This window comes from Heptranchias perlo, unplaced genomic scaffold (genome assembly GCF_035084215.1).
Source record: "Heptranchias perlo isolate sHepPer1 unplaced genomic scaffold, sHepPer1.hap1 HAP1_SCAFFOLD_54, whole genome shotgun sequence".
In the NCBI taxonomy this organism is placed as follows: domain Eukaryota; kingdom Metazoa; phylum Chordata; class Chondrichthyes; order Hexanchiformes; family Hexanchidae; genus Heptranchias; species Heptranchias perlo.
The window spans coordinates 2,943,776-2,957,881 of record NW_027139559.1 but is presented as its reverse complement, the minus strand read 5'-3'; the positions used below and the strand labels follow the sequence as shown (position 1 = coordinate 2,957,881).

General features: G+C 45.1%; 2 non-coding genes across 2 annotated transcripts; both read right to left on the bottom strand.

The window, feature by feature from the left end:
* Positions 1-2,817: 2,817 nt before the first annotated feature.
* trnat-ugu (transfer RNA threonine (anticodon UGU)) lies at positions 2,818-2,890 on the bottom strand. Its single transcript has one exon. It is a non-coding gene; the product is annotated as a tRNA-Thr (tRNA).
* A 4,352-nt stretch (positions 2,891-7,242) lies between these two features.
* On the bottom strand, positions 7,243-7,332 carry trnar-ucg (transfer RNA arginine (anticodon UCG)). Its single transcript is given in 2 exon segments — positions 7,243-7,278; positions 7,296-7,332. It is a non-coding gene; the product is annotated as a tRNA-Arg (tRNA).
* Between the last annotated feature and the right edge of the window lie 6,774 nt (positions 7,333-14,106).

Here is a 14,106-nt window from a genome sequence, read left to right as displayed (position 1 = left end):
TGCGTTGCACTGTCTCCAAGGCAAGTATATCCTTCCTTAGATAAGGAGAGCAAAACTGTTCGCAGTACTGCAGGAGAGGTCTCACCAAAGCCCTCACAACTGCAATAACACTTCCTTACTCTTGTCCTCCAACCCCCTTGCAATAAAGGCCAACATGCCATTTGCTTTCCTAATTGCTTGCTGTGCCCACGTAATAATTTTTTTGACCTAGGTCACCCAAGTCTCTCTGAAGACCAACGTTTAATAGATTCTCAACATTGAAACAATATTCTGTTCTTCTATTCTGACTGCCAAAGTGAATAACTTCACATTTCTCCACGTTATACTCTATCTGCCACCTTCTTGCCCACTCAGTAAATCTTTTTATATCCCTTTGCAGATTCTTTGTCTCCTCCTCCAAACTTGCTTTGCCGCCGAGCTTTGTATCGTCAGCAAAGGTGGATGCAGTACACTCGTTCCCTTTATCTAATTCATTAATATAGATTGTAAATAACTTAGGCCCAAGCACCGATCCTTGCGACACCTCACTAATTACAGACTGCCAACCTGAGAATGACCCGTTATCCTTGCTCTCTGCTTTCTCTCCGTTAACCAATCTTCAACCATGCTAATATATATTACCACCAACCCCATGCGTCCTTACCAAATGGAACAACCTTTTATGTTGGAACTTATCGAATGCCTTTTGAAAATCCATGTAAACTACAGCCACTGGTTCCCCTTGATCTACCCTGCTGGCTACATCCTCAAACAACTCCAATAAATTTGTCAAACAAGGGGCTCCAGTCCCACTCGACTTTCTTGATACTTAATTCCCTCTGATCTGGATTGCCGAATCGCTCTCAAGGAGGAGGCTGATCTCCAGCTCAGGGGATTCATAGAGAAGAAATGAAAACATGGCCAGATCAAAGTGAATCTGCTGGCCTCCCATTCCAATCTCTGCACTCAGTCCCCATTCAGTCTCACTGCCCGTCTGGACATTATAATCTCCAGGCAGTAAAGATCACCTCACCGTATTGAAACACCTCTTGATGAAACTCTTTGAACGGGATCCAGTGTCCGTGGAAGCCTCACTCACACTGAAATCCCCCAGGATGATGTGACACTTCAGCCAGTTCCTTTGTCTGAACACAGAGACGGATGGAGTGCGGGCGGGGTCGCAACAAGTGAGGAAACCACGTTCGATACAGACAGAGGAGGAGAGAAACGGGATAAATTAGAAAATGATAAGTCGGTGTAATTAAACTGAGTTTTAAGTCCTGAGAAGTATCGGCGGAAGGGAAGAGTCATGGAACGAGGAAAAGCTATATAAACTAAACGGTACAATTCTAATAGGGGTGCAGGAACAGGGAGATCTGCGGGTCTATGTACACAAATCATTGAAGATGGTAGGGCAGGTTGAGAAAGCGGTTAAGAAAGCATACGGGAACCTGGGCTTCATGAATAGATGCATAGAGTTCAAAAGCAAGGAGGTTATGATGAACCTTTATAAAGCAGTGGTTGAGCCACAACTAGAGTATTGTTTCTAGTTCTGGGCACCGCACATTCGGAAGGATGTGAAGGCCTTACAGAGGTTGCAGAAGAGATTTACTGCAATGATTCCAGGGATGAGGGACTTCAGTTCCGTGCATAGACTGGAGAAGCTGGGGTTGTTCACCATTGAGCCAAAATTTTGGAGGAGATTTGATCGAGGTATTCAACGTCATGAAGGGTATGGACAGAGTAGATAGAGATAAACTGTTCCCATTGACGGAGGGGTCAAGTACCAGAGTGCATAGATTTAAGGTCATGGGCAAATGAACCAAAGGCGACATGAGAAAAAAGTTTTTGACACAGCGATGGTTGTGATCTGGAATGCAGTGCCTGTGGGGGTGGTGGAGGCAGATTCACTCGTGGCTTTCAAAAGCGAATTGGATCAGTACTTGAAGGGAGAAAAATTGCAGAGCTTCGAGTAGAGAGCGGGGAAATGGGATTAGCTGGATTGCTCTTGCAAAGAGCCGGCACGGACTCGACGGGCCGAATGTACTCTTTCTGTGCTGGAACCATTCTATGACTCCATAATTCTAAGAGTGTTGTAGATAAGAACATACTGGAGAGCGCTGGCTCCGAATCTGCGGTTAATTCACTCCCTGCAGTTTGAAACACTCCGTTTTTCTTATATTGAGAAGAATCTTGTTGCTGGAACTGAAAAACCAATTTGAAATTTCACTTCCTGTCCGGTCACGAGAATCAGGGGATGAAACTTTTGAAATTGTCGAATGTTTTCCTGTTGAAGTGAAGTGAACCGTGTAAATCCGGTTAAACCGGCGCGTCTGAATCCCCTTAGATTTAGAATCCAGCTCTTCAATCCCTTCGCTAAAACAGCTCTGGTTTAAGAATTAAAGTCGTTGACCAGAAGCGGTCCCGCGGTGTTGGTCTGTGTTTAATCTCCACCATGAATGTTTAGCTCTCCCCGAGAATCAGTTTGTCCAACGTCCTCAGACAAAGATTCGTTCCCTCCTGTCGACTTGATTGGGGAAAATACAGAATATCAGCGAACAGCTGAATTTTTATTCCGCAATTGATTGATATTATTTAATCGAAATATAAAGGAGCAGGGGGCACTTTAACCTCACGGAGATGATTCGTTGCAATTGTAAACCCGTGGATGGGAATCTCTGGAACTAATTTAACTCGGCAGTCAACACAGAGAGGCTGGGAAGCAAAAACCAAGGCCTTCTGGAGGCTGCCAATGAGGAGAAGGAAAGATTGTTCTTGCTGCTCTCTGAAGCACAACGGGTGGAAAATGGGAGCAAAGAAGCTAACAACCTGAGCTTAAAGCACCGCTGGGATTTGAACCCGGGATCTCCTGTTTACAAGACAGGTGGTTTAACCACTGAGCCACGGCGCTCACATTCGTGCCAACCTTTCCCAACGTTATGGTATTGATACCTTTGTCAAGCGACTTTGTTGAGTCTTCCCCTTCAGTGCGTCTGCGTAATAACCTCAATCTTTTGTTCAACGGTCTCAGCCTGAGAAACCATGGATATCAGTCATGACCTTCTCTTCCTTATCCCCTGTCAGTACATCTTATATCTAGTCCTATTCATCCTGATTTATTCCCACACTCTCTCCACACTATCTGGTCTTACCCTATTGCATTTCTGATCTCTTCCCACGAAATGTTGATGAGTACTGTGTGTGATACACCCGGCCCTGACCTCCTCCTGTGGGTGACCTCCGACAACTGCTGCACAATAGTTTAACGTGTGTTTGTTTTACATTATGAAATGTGTGTTAGCGCTAGTCTACCCGGTGTACTCTATTCTCACACAAACGGCAATTTTGCTTCAGATCATTTCAATTTTAGAAAGTCTTACTGGATAAGACAAGTTGGACATTCAAAATTTGGTGAAAAGACGTTGAGATTGTTTACTTGAAATAATTAGTGTACAACTCGATGATGCTGTACATCGGAATAGAAAGCGAGATTGAATGAACAGGAACCGTCTGAAAGGATGGCTGATCGGCTGTGGGTGGCAGCGAAGTTTTACATTGCTGCATGGTCAATTGCCAGCGTTTCGGTGAACTTCGGGTCTTATTTTCACTTTGAGGTTTTCAATGATTGATAAATGAGAAGTCCGGAGATCGAATCCCAGTTAAGTCCCACTACGCTTCCATTTTAAGTGAAAAATCACCAATTGGCGTCTCAGATTTTTTCATAGCTGCAGACGGCAGGAACGTCTTTTTCCAAGAAAGATGGCAGTGATGGATAGAAGGAAGGAAGATGGGAGGGAGCAGAAATAAACTCGACTGAAAAGGAACAAAAGACTGAGCCTGAGAGTAGATGGCAGGAGAGAAGCTGAGAGGCTGAAGTCTGTGACTTTTCTCAGTCACTTCTTGCTGCCTCATAATTTATTTACCTTCATTGTCCAATCGTAATTGGCTGCGGCACGATTAATGGTGTAAATACAGCGAATTGGCGATCGCCGTTGACGGCAACAGTGGGCTGAGCGACGAAAACAACTTTTATCGTTTAATCGAGCCTTTCGGAGGAGCGGCGGAAATGTTCCAGAAATTATGGGCAAATCACAAATTCCCGTATCTCACTTTCTGCAACATTTACCTATCGATAATGGCGCACGCTGTGAATTCATCATTGTGGCTCGAGGTCCCAGCAATTGCAGGATTAGAATGATAATGAAATAATTCTGGTCCGATAACAGTGAGACCTTGTTCCGCTCCGGGTTCCAACAGCCTTTCTCTGTCCCTGCTCTGTCCACTTATCCCAGTTATCCACAAAGAAAATGAGACCGGTCCACTATTGTAAAAAACTGGTGAAAGAGAAAATCTGTCTTCTTCACCCGGAGAGAACAAGCGTCGAAGAGGGAACCAAAGCAAATGGCGGCAGAGCACAGGCCTGGAGATCTCAGTGAATCAGCCGTCGGTGATTTTAACCTCCCGATCAGGTCAATAAACACCAGACAATTGTTTCTATCTCTCTGCCTGGTGCTGAATCCAGATATAAAAGATAGTTCCTGAGGCAATTGCTGAAAGCAGAGGGAAAACAATCAGGGAGAAAACAGTGTCGGCGAACGAGACCAGACCGGGATCCTGAGCCACACGGGCTGGATCCAATCACTGAGCAGCTCATCGCTTCAACCACCTTCGCGCTTCCCCCTCGGATCAGTTTCACCAAAACCGCTTCCTGTTTCTTGGTCAAATTCAATCTGATCGAGCGGATCAAACATAAAAATCGAACTCATATTTCTCCAGTGGCGCCGTCGGCAAGATCTGGTTCCAGATCCTATTCCTGATTCTTCGAACACTAATCCCTGACTCGCCAGCACGGGGTGCAAAGACAATTCTGATTGAACAGCAAAAACTGACGGTTTTCAATAAAGACCCGAGGACGAGATTTACTGCAGCGCTAACTGAAACCTGTGGGGAAAGACCGTGGGATTTCAAGGATTCCTCAAAATATTAAGGTACCTGATTTCAGTGAACACTCGGGAATGTGCTCCCAATATTTCTGAGTGACTTGGATGAAGGAATAGAGAGTTGTATATCCAAGTTTGCAAATGACAGTAAGATCGGAGGCACAGTTACCTGTGTGGGTGGGATCAGGAAGTTACAAAGGGACAGAGACAGATTAAGTGACTCGCAAAACTGTGTTAAATGGAGTTTAATGTGGGGAAGTGTGAGGTAATTCACTTTGGATCCAATCAATCGGAAAATGTTCTCAATGTCGAGAGATTAGGAACAGTGGAGGAGCAAAGGGATTTGTGTGTCCATGTACACAAATCACTAAAAACTATTTGACAATAAAAAAAGGTAATCAAAAAGGTTAAAGGGATGTTGACCTTTATCTTAAGGGGACTGGAATATAAAGAGGAGGAAGTTATGCTTCAGTTGCATGGAGCCTTGGTCAGACGATAAAACGATTCGGAAGAGTAGATACAGAGAAGTTATTTCCTCCGGTGATGGGGATGGGGCGGGACATAAAATCAGAGCTCGGATTTTCACGGTGAAATCAGGAAGCACTTTATTACGTTGCACATACAGACGGCAATGTCGTTTCTTACCTCATACATTCTGCAAAGTCTTACTTGATAATGAATGTCACGCATTGAAAACGATTTTGGCAAAGAAGGCCTGATCGCGTCGTCTTGAAATAGATAGTGTTCAACATGGACTTGGATGGACAGGGCAGAATTTCAAAGTGTGCAGATGACACGAAACTCGGCAATGTGATAAACAATTTAAAGGATAGTAAAGACTTCAGGACGACATAGGCAGAGTGATGAAATGGCCAGACACATGGCAGATCGAATTTAACGCAAAGAAGTGTGAAGTGATAAGTTTTGGCCTGAAGAATGAGGAGAGACAATATAAATCGAATGGTACAATTTTAAATCGGGTGCAGGAACATCGAGATATGGAGATCTATGTAAATAAATCTTTGAATGTGGCAGGACAAGTTGAGAAGGCTGTTAAATCAGCATATGGGATCATTGGCTTAGAGCCATAGAGTACAAAAGAAAGGAAGTTATGCTAAACCTTTATAAAACACTGGTTAGGCCTCAGCTGAAATATTGTATTCAATTATTGGCCCCACACTCTCGGAAGGATATCAAGGCTTTAGAGAGGGTGCAGCAGATAATTACAAGAATGCTGATTTAAACCCAGTCTCCTGATCCAAACAGTGAATGGTCTTTTGGAGACACCGAGGGAGAACAGGAACAGAGAAGGAAACAAACTGCGGACTGGATTCCAATTGCGCTCGGGAGGTTATTGTTAACTAAAGACACCGTGGAATGGGTTAAACAGAAGAATTGTTGGGGATTTAAATGTTCGGGATTTAAACCCAGACTTTCTCCCATGTTCCCAAATAGCGATCGAATAATCGGGAGATGGTGAAATGCAGGAGATTTAGGAGGGACCGAAGTCCTTCAATCTCTGCAGCAGTTACTGGGAACCGAGCCATGGGTGGGATTCTAGTTCAAAACGGGAGACTCTTAACAATGAGAGAGATCGTGGACTCAAATCTGGACCCGACCTCCCACCAAATTTAATTTTTCGTCATGAAGAGCGGGCGGAGGAATTAAATTTAACAGAAAAAATGTACAGACTTGGTGCAAATCTAATAACTGGACAGGTTCAAGATTGTTAAAAAGTTTTGAAATTCGATTTCATCCTGATGGATAAAGTTAACCCTTTATGTTCCAGCTCCCTTTTCATTTGCTTTTCCCGTTAATCTTTCATTCGCTGTAAACCCCAGAGGCAGCAAGGAAGGACAGAAAGGTTGATCTCCGATCCGTCCTCTCCACTCGACCATTATCTCATTACAGCAGGTGTAAAATTCCAATTGTCCCTCTCCATTTAAACAAAATATAAACAATCCATGGACATAGACTTAAAACACCGGTTTCGAATTGATGGTAATATCATTCAAGACCATTTTAATTGTACAAAACTTACGTAGGGCCGCAACAAAATTTCAATACAATAACGACACGGATGGGATTCCGACCCACACGGACAGAGCAGAATGGATTATTCGACCATTTCTGAATCCAAACAATAGAAACAAAGTCACTTTTACACTATGTCCTGCCCGAGCACCCAGACCGACAATGTTGAATGTGTCGGGCCAACTTCTGTCAGCAAAGGAATTTATGGATTCCGTTCAATGAGGTCAGTCACTGTTCGAAACGGCCCGGTGTCAAACAGTAACGGCGCACGTTGGAAGGAATGTAAAAATGACCGCGGCAGGACTCGAACCTGCAATCTTCTGATAAGATCGACGATTAATACCGAAGTCAGACGCCTTATCCATTAGGCTACGCGGCCTCTACTGCAAAGTTTCAGCAAAAGATCTTAAACCAGGGGCAGGGGTGGTTAAGACTCTGCTTGGATCTTTCACTGACTTTCACTTTGTTGATGTTGTTCATTTATTGTTTTCTTTCTTGGAGCAAGTTGGCTCTACTGTTTCCGACTAATCAGGAAACTGAGAACTGAACTCCCGCTGGGTCTCCGAGAAACCTACAATCAGAATAAACAATGTTCAAATCTTTGATCAAAGTGTTTAGCCTCCAAATCGAATCTCTTTCGCACTCAGCCTGCAAAACAGAGAGAGGGGAAATAAAATAACAAGACAAATCGGTTAACTAAAAATGTACACGGAGAACAACACCGAGCGGAGAATGTGAACAGAATTTAATATCCAAGCCCGACGGGCCGAGTGGTCTCATCTCGTCCTGTAAAATACGAACAATCCCCAATTCTGCTGGGTGCGATTATTATATTCTGATTTTCTGTGTTTGGTAAATATAAACGCGGACGGGGTCCCGCACCACGGGGTAAACGGGTCAGATCCAGACCTGGCGCTCAGTGTTAATGTTAATATTGAGCACGGGATTCTATCCGTGTAATAATAAAATCGCGCGTTTCTTGCCATATATTCGACACATCCCCTTGCTGTGTGTTTAATCAGGGCAGGGAATGTTTTGCTGTTTTCGTGATAATCATTTTTCAGGGAATTAGTAAACTCGTCTCGAAACATGAGATTTCCAGTTTCTATTTCGTTGAATGGAGTTGAGGTGCAGATCAGCGATGAGCTGCTGTGACTCCGCCGCGCCGGTTTAACCGGAATTAGACGTTTCAGTGAAGTGAAGTGAACCGTCTCAATCCGGTTTATTTCTTTATTTATAACATTGTTTATTTTGAGTGACAGATTTTTCTAAAACTCTTTGAGAGTTCAGTTGTCAGTTTTCTGATCAGTTGGAATCTGAAGAAAAGAAAAATAAGGAAAGAAAAACATTACAAAGGTCAAAACTCGAACTGATACAAACACCTTGTCTCCGTCTTAAAAGGTGATTCGTTCTCCCCGGAGACCAGTTCAATATTTATCCCTTCAGCAACATCAATATAATGCATTGTTTGGTCATGAATCTGAGTTGGTACCAGGCCTGGAGAGGGCATGCGCCAAGGGTCTCTGTTGACGCTGAGAGACCATGGTGCAAGATTTGGATAGATGGAGGAACATCCAATAACCGCAGAGTGAGGGGTGATGGAGGGGGTGGGAAAGAGGCCCTCCAGACATACATCCAAAGGCAGCGGGAGGCAGCGGGAGCGGAAGTCGATGCCAGGCGCACAGGAGAATGGACTTGGATGCAGTGCGGGAAGAAGTTCAATGCTCTTACATGAGTCGTTAAGGCGAGTGAGGTGAGCTCTCAAGTGGCCTCGCCTACCAACTGCACCACGCACAACATCCCCCATCCCCCACATATCAACAAACCCTTTCCATCGGTACTCAACTCTTCTAACCAGAGGCTTCCTTTCACCCTTACACATGACCACTGTTGTGAGCCGCCCACCCACATCTCGCAGGTCATACACACTGGCAGCTATCCAAGCATGACAGGCAAATCACACAGACACACGTCCCGTTTTCTTGCAGGAGAAGGTGGCGCATATCAGCAAGTGGCAGTGGCATTTAGCCAGTCGAGCCTGTTCCGCCATTCAATTAGATCATGGTGAACCTGCGACTTAACTCCATATACCCGCCTTTGCCACATATCGCTTCATACCCTTCGTTCACAGTAATCTATTAATCTCAGATTTAACATTCACAAGTGAGCTTGCATCAACGACGGTCAGCAGAAGAGCGTTCAAAACGTCTGCCATCCATTGCGTGCAGAATCCGAGGTTCCGTGGACGCAACACACCTGGAGAAAAGAAAATGTCTCAAGATGTTTTGCAGATTGAAGCTGAATATGAATTGATCCCAATTCAGCGATGTCATGAATGCAGAATGAAAATGCTCCTGCACTGGTCGGTAATGGAACGCTCGCTTCCTGTGTGGCAGGCAAGAATTCGACCACCAAAACATCCATGGTCGAACTGCAGTTGGCTGCATTTGTCCAATTGGAAACATGGTGGAAAGAACATACAGTCTCACAGGCCGGAAATGAGAGTGTTTGATGAGACTGCTTGTCATACGTGGCTCCAGTGGCGCAATCCGTCAACGCGCGGTATTGAAATGATAGTATGAGGCTTGAGAAATGTCGAGGTTGTGAGTTTGAGCCTCAACTGGAGCAGTTTGAACTTTTGCTTCTGAATATTTCCACCCGAGTTCAAGGCACAGCTGGTCTGTTCCTTGAAGCATCTCCTTCTTCGTGTTTTCATGTGTGCACTTGGTGTCCTCTGGCCCGCCGTATTGCAAAGCAGATGTGAGTTTAGATGTTAATCGGCAGGAGAGGGGGCGATTGGCGACAGCGTGAAATGACAAAGGAGGCGGCACGAGATCTTTCAATCCAAAGAACCGAACACACAATTCTTCTCTTCGTGAAACAAACATTCTTCTGTTTGAAGTGTCGTGTCGGAATATGGGGATCGGGCGGGAAAATCGATTCGAGTTCGAAGATCAGCCATGATCTTATTGAATGGTGGAGCAAGTTCGAGGGGCCGTAAGGCCGACTCCTGCTCCTATTTCTTATGTTCTTATATAACAGCTGACCCGCTTTTCGTTGCTTGGCTCTTTGTTTTCCAATATCCCGCCCCGCCTATAGCTTGATCCAGTTTGTTGTTCCAACTTTCACATTCAACTTGTTTCACTTCCTGGTCATGTGATAAAAATAGCGGAGTGCAGAAGGTTCAGAGCCCGCAGGAAGACAAACGTTGGAAGGAATGAAAGCAGCGATGTTGCTTCGCCACCAATGACGAAATGCTCACTTTTTCCTTATTTTTCGTTGTTTTCTCTTGGAGCAAACCTTTGGGAAAGTGAAGCGAACTTCAGTGACTGTAATATCACCAGGGGTTCTGGCTCACAAGATGAAATTGGAGACATCGGCATCTGAGAGGCTGAAAGGGTTCACATTGTTCCCGAGATTCGGTAAGAGGCAGCACGGATTGATTTGTAGCGCTGAATGTCTCTGCATTCTACCGCACACGGAGATGATGCTGGAAGTGTCTGCAAGGAGTGGGTGGCGGTTAAAAGGTATCTAATTTATTGGAACAAAGAAATCAGATCAGCCCAACTAAACTCAGTGTTCACCATCCAATTGACAAGCTACAGATAACTGCACCAATCCAAACATTTCCAGATAATTATGGAAGAGACTTACTTGAAGCAGTTTAGACATTAAGCAATATCTGTACAAACAAGGGACGGGTGGTGTGAACGGGCAATCTGTGGTCTTTCTAACTGATCATCTACTGGCCAAATGTTTCTGGTAAAAATGTTGATCAGAGAAGAACAAAGCCCTTTTCTGAGAATGCTCACCAAAGGTCAACATATTGACAACACATGGCAGGCATCGTCTCTCCCGCAGTTGTTGTTCCGCTGGAAAGGCAGAACTTGCCAACTGTTGTAAAACTGACAACCTGAGTCGGGACTTAAATCCTCGATCCTCAGTTCACTCTTTCGCTTAAAATTCTGATGCTCTACCGACTGAACTATCCAGGGTCGCTATTCGTGAGTTTGCATCATACAGATTCATGGTCGGTCTCTGAATTTTCCATTGTGGACGTCGAACTCGGGTGAGGGTCCGTTTTATAAAATTCTCAGTAACGTTTTGAGGAGAATCCTTGTTTGTGTTGAACCTGATGTAAGAAACATGGAGAGAAAACTCGTGAGTTTACAATTTTTCTTGTTTGTGCCAAATGTCCTGTCATTCGTTAACACCAATTAAATAAAAACTTTACCCAGTGGCTCAAAAGCTAAACTTGTCCCACACCGGAGCTGGAAAAGGTCTCTCGACCTGTCAGCGGATCAACGACTGAAAGCGGAATAATTCCACCCGTTACTCAGTGACACCGGGAAACACATTTACCTTCCGAATTTTCCTACACGACACTTCAAACAGAAGAATGTCTGTTTCACGAAAAGAAGAATCGTGTGTTCGGATCTTTAGATTTGAAGATCTCGTGCCGCCTCCTTTGCCATTTCATGCTGTCGCCAATCGCCCCCTCTCCCGCCTATTAACAAATAAACTCACACCTGCTATTGCAATACGGCCGGCCAGAGGACCCGAAGTGCCCACATGAGAACAATAAGAAGGAGATACTTCATGGAACAAAGCAGCTGTCCCTTGAACTCCGGTGGAAATGTTCATGAAGCAAAAAGTTGAACTGCTCCAGGTGAGGTTCGAACTCACAACCTCGGCATTTCCCGAGCTTGATACTGTTATATAAGTACCGCGCGCCACTGGAGCTGCGCACAATTGAAGCTGCCATCAAATACTCTCATTTCCGACCGGTGATATGTATGATCTTTCAGATCGGTTTCCAAGAGGACACATGTCGCCAACTGCCATTCGGCCGTGTGCAAATCACGACTTGAGTATATCGACTCACGGACTGGCGATTGGTTTTATATTGGGTCATTGTTTAAGGTATGGGCTGTTCAAAGTTTATGTAATAATAATTATCATAATTATTTCCAGCTCCTCCTGCTCACTGGTGCTCGGTGCTTCACCCTGTGAGATACCCTCAGTCTCACGATAAACATCCTCTCGAGAGGGTGCACCTGGGCTGGTGATGGAAACGGTGAACCAGGTGCAGCAATAGATGCTTCGGAGTTACCAAGGTGACTGACATACCCTGACTTCTTGAAATGGTGGGAGAGCTTACAATTAACAACAACTTGCATTTATATCGCGCCTTTAACAAAATAAAATGTCCCAAGGCGCTTGACAGGAGCGTAATCAGGTAAATTTGACACAGATCCAAAAAAGGAGATATTCGGACAGGTTGACCGAAAACGTTGTCAAAAAAGGTCGGTTTTAAGGAGCGTCAGAAAGGAGGAGAGAGAGGCGGAGGGGTTTAAGTCGGGTATTCCAGAATATGGGCCCAGGGAGCTGAAGGCAAGACTGCCAATGGTGGAGCGATTAAAATCAGGAATGCACAAGAGGCCATAATTTGAGGAACTCAGTGATCTTGGAGGGTTGTAGGGCTGTGGGACGTTACAGCGATAGCGAGAGGCGAGGCCACGAAGGGATCTGAACATAACGATGAGAATTTTAAAATCGAGGCATTGGCGGACCGGAAGCCAATGTAGATGAGCGAGCACAGGGGTGATGGACAGTTTCAAAGCTAAGTAACGTGTGCAGGATTGGAGGTACAGTGTGACTCGGGAGAATGGGCCTGGGGCAGTGAGAACATCTCTTTAGCATTAAGATTTTCAGCAGCTGAGAGAGGCAGGGAGATGAGATCTATGTGTCTATTTATCCTGGCATCTGCAAAATCCATCGTCTGTCAATGCCCAACATCTTTCTTCCCCTCTCCCTGCTTTCCTGGTAAAGGTTTATTTTTCAGCCGCAGTATTTGCTTCGAACATCTAATTCCCCGGCATCTCGAGGAAAAGAGGAAGCTGGAGGAAAATAACAGAGAGAAACAGAAGGAGATGGCAGGTGAAACTGGCAGAAAATGTGAGTGTCACTTCCTTCAAATGAGGCCTGAGAGGCCGGCGTTGCCTTGCACCTTTCCAAGGAGATGCATTGATCAGCTGGGTGGGTTTTTGAAATGGACACAGTTACACCAGCAGCTTGTGATAGTATTTCCCCTCACTGTACATTCCATGTTCATGCCTCCCCGCACTTGGTGCTTTCATTCTCTGAACAAGTCTTTCGTGTTCTTGCAGTAAATGTAATTTTGTTTGTGCAGCTTGTCTGCGGCGAAAGTGACCTAAATTTCAAAGGGAAAAGCAGGAAGGGCAGCGTTGGTCGGCTTGATTGAAGGAAAATTGCAGCAGTTTCCCTGGTTAGGATTCGAATGCTGGTCAGGTTCGTTTTCTGGAAGGAACAAATCAACAACGCCGTAAAACCCATCCAGCCGAATGCATCAAAAATAGTTCCGTCTTTGTAAAGGACTGAACGTCAGGACTGGGATTGGAACCAACGGCTCCACGTGACGTGAACGCAGCGCCTCAGACTCCCGACTCCTGGCTGCAGTGGTCACATTCTCTCATTTCTAGATTAAAACCCAAATACATTTTCACTCATTCCGGACTTCGTTAAATGTTTCCGGTAGGCTGAGTGACTGGGATACAGTCTCCCCAAAATTTCCTGCCCATGTGCTCGGTGCATGGGGAGGTTTGACCGGACCGTGGCATCTTGTTTCCCAGGGAGGGGCAGGAATGCGAGGCTGCATTGGCTGCTTTCTACCGGCAGTGGGTGATTGAAGAGAGCGGGGCCGGACAGGCGGCCTCAATGTTGCTGCTTGTCGCGGCTTCACTCACTCCGGGAGCTGGGGAACAGCGAAAATCTGATGGCTTTGTTGCCGCTGATGAAATGCGGTTAAAACCTATTGTTATTAACAGAGGCATCGCTGCAGGTTCCATTAATGATCTCTAACAAATCAACTGAATGTGCAGCTTTGAGAGGGGTTTTCGACATCGTCAGGGCAAGGATTGGGAGTGAGGGAGATACACTGCCGGTATCTGTGTGATGTTTGTCTGAGTAGAACTGTGCAGAGAAAGAAAGAATACACCGGGGCTGTGAGATATTCTATTTTATTCATATTTAACCTCAACATGAATTCTTTTACTTTTGAAATTTTGCGCCTTTAATGAGGAATGTTTTCAAAATAATGCAACGCAATTTCAAACCAGGGCCTTTTCGTGCA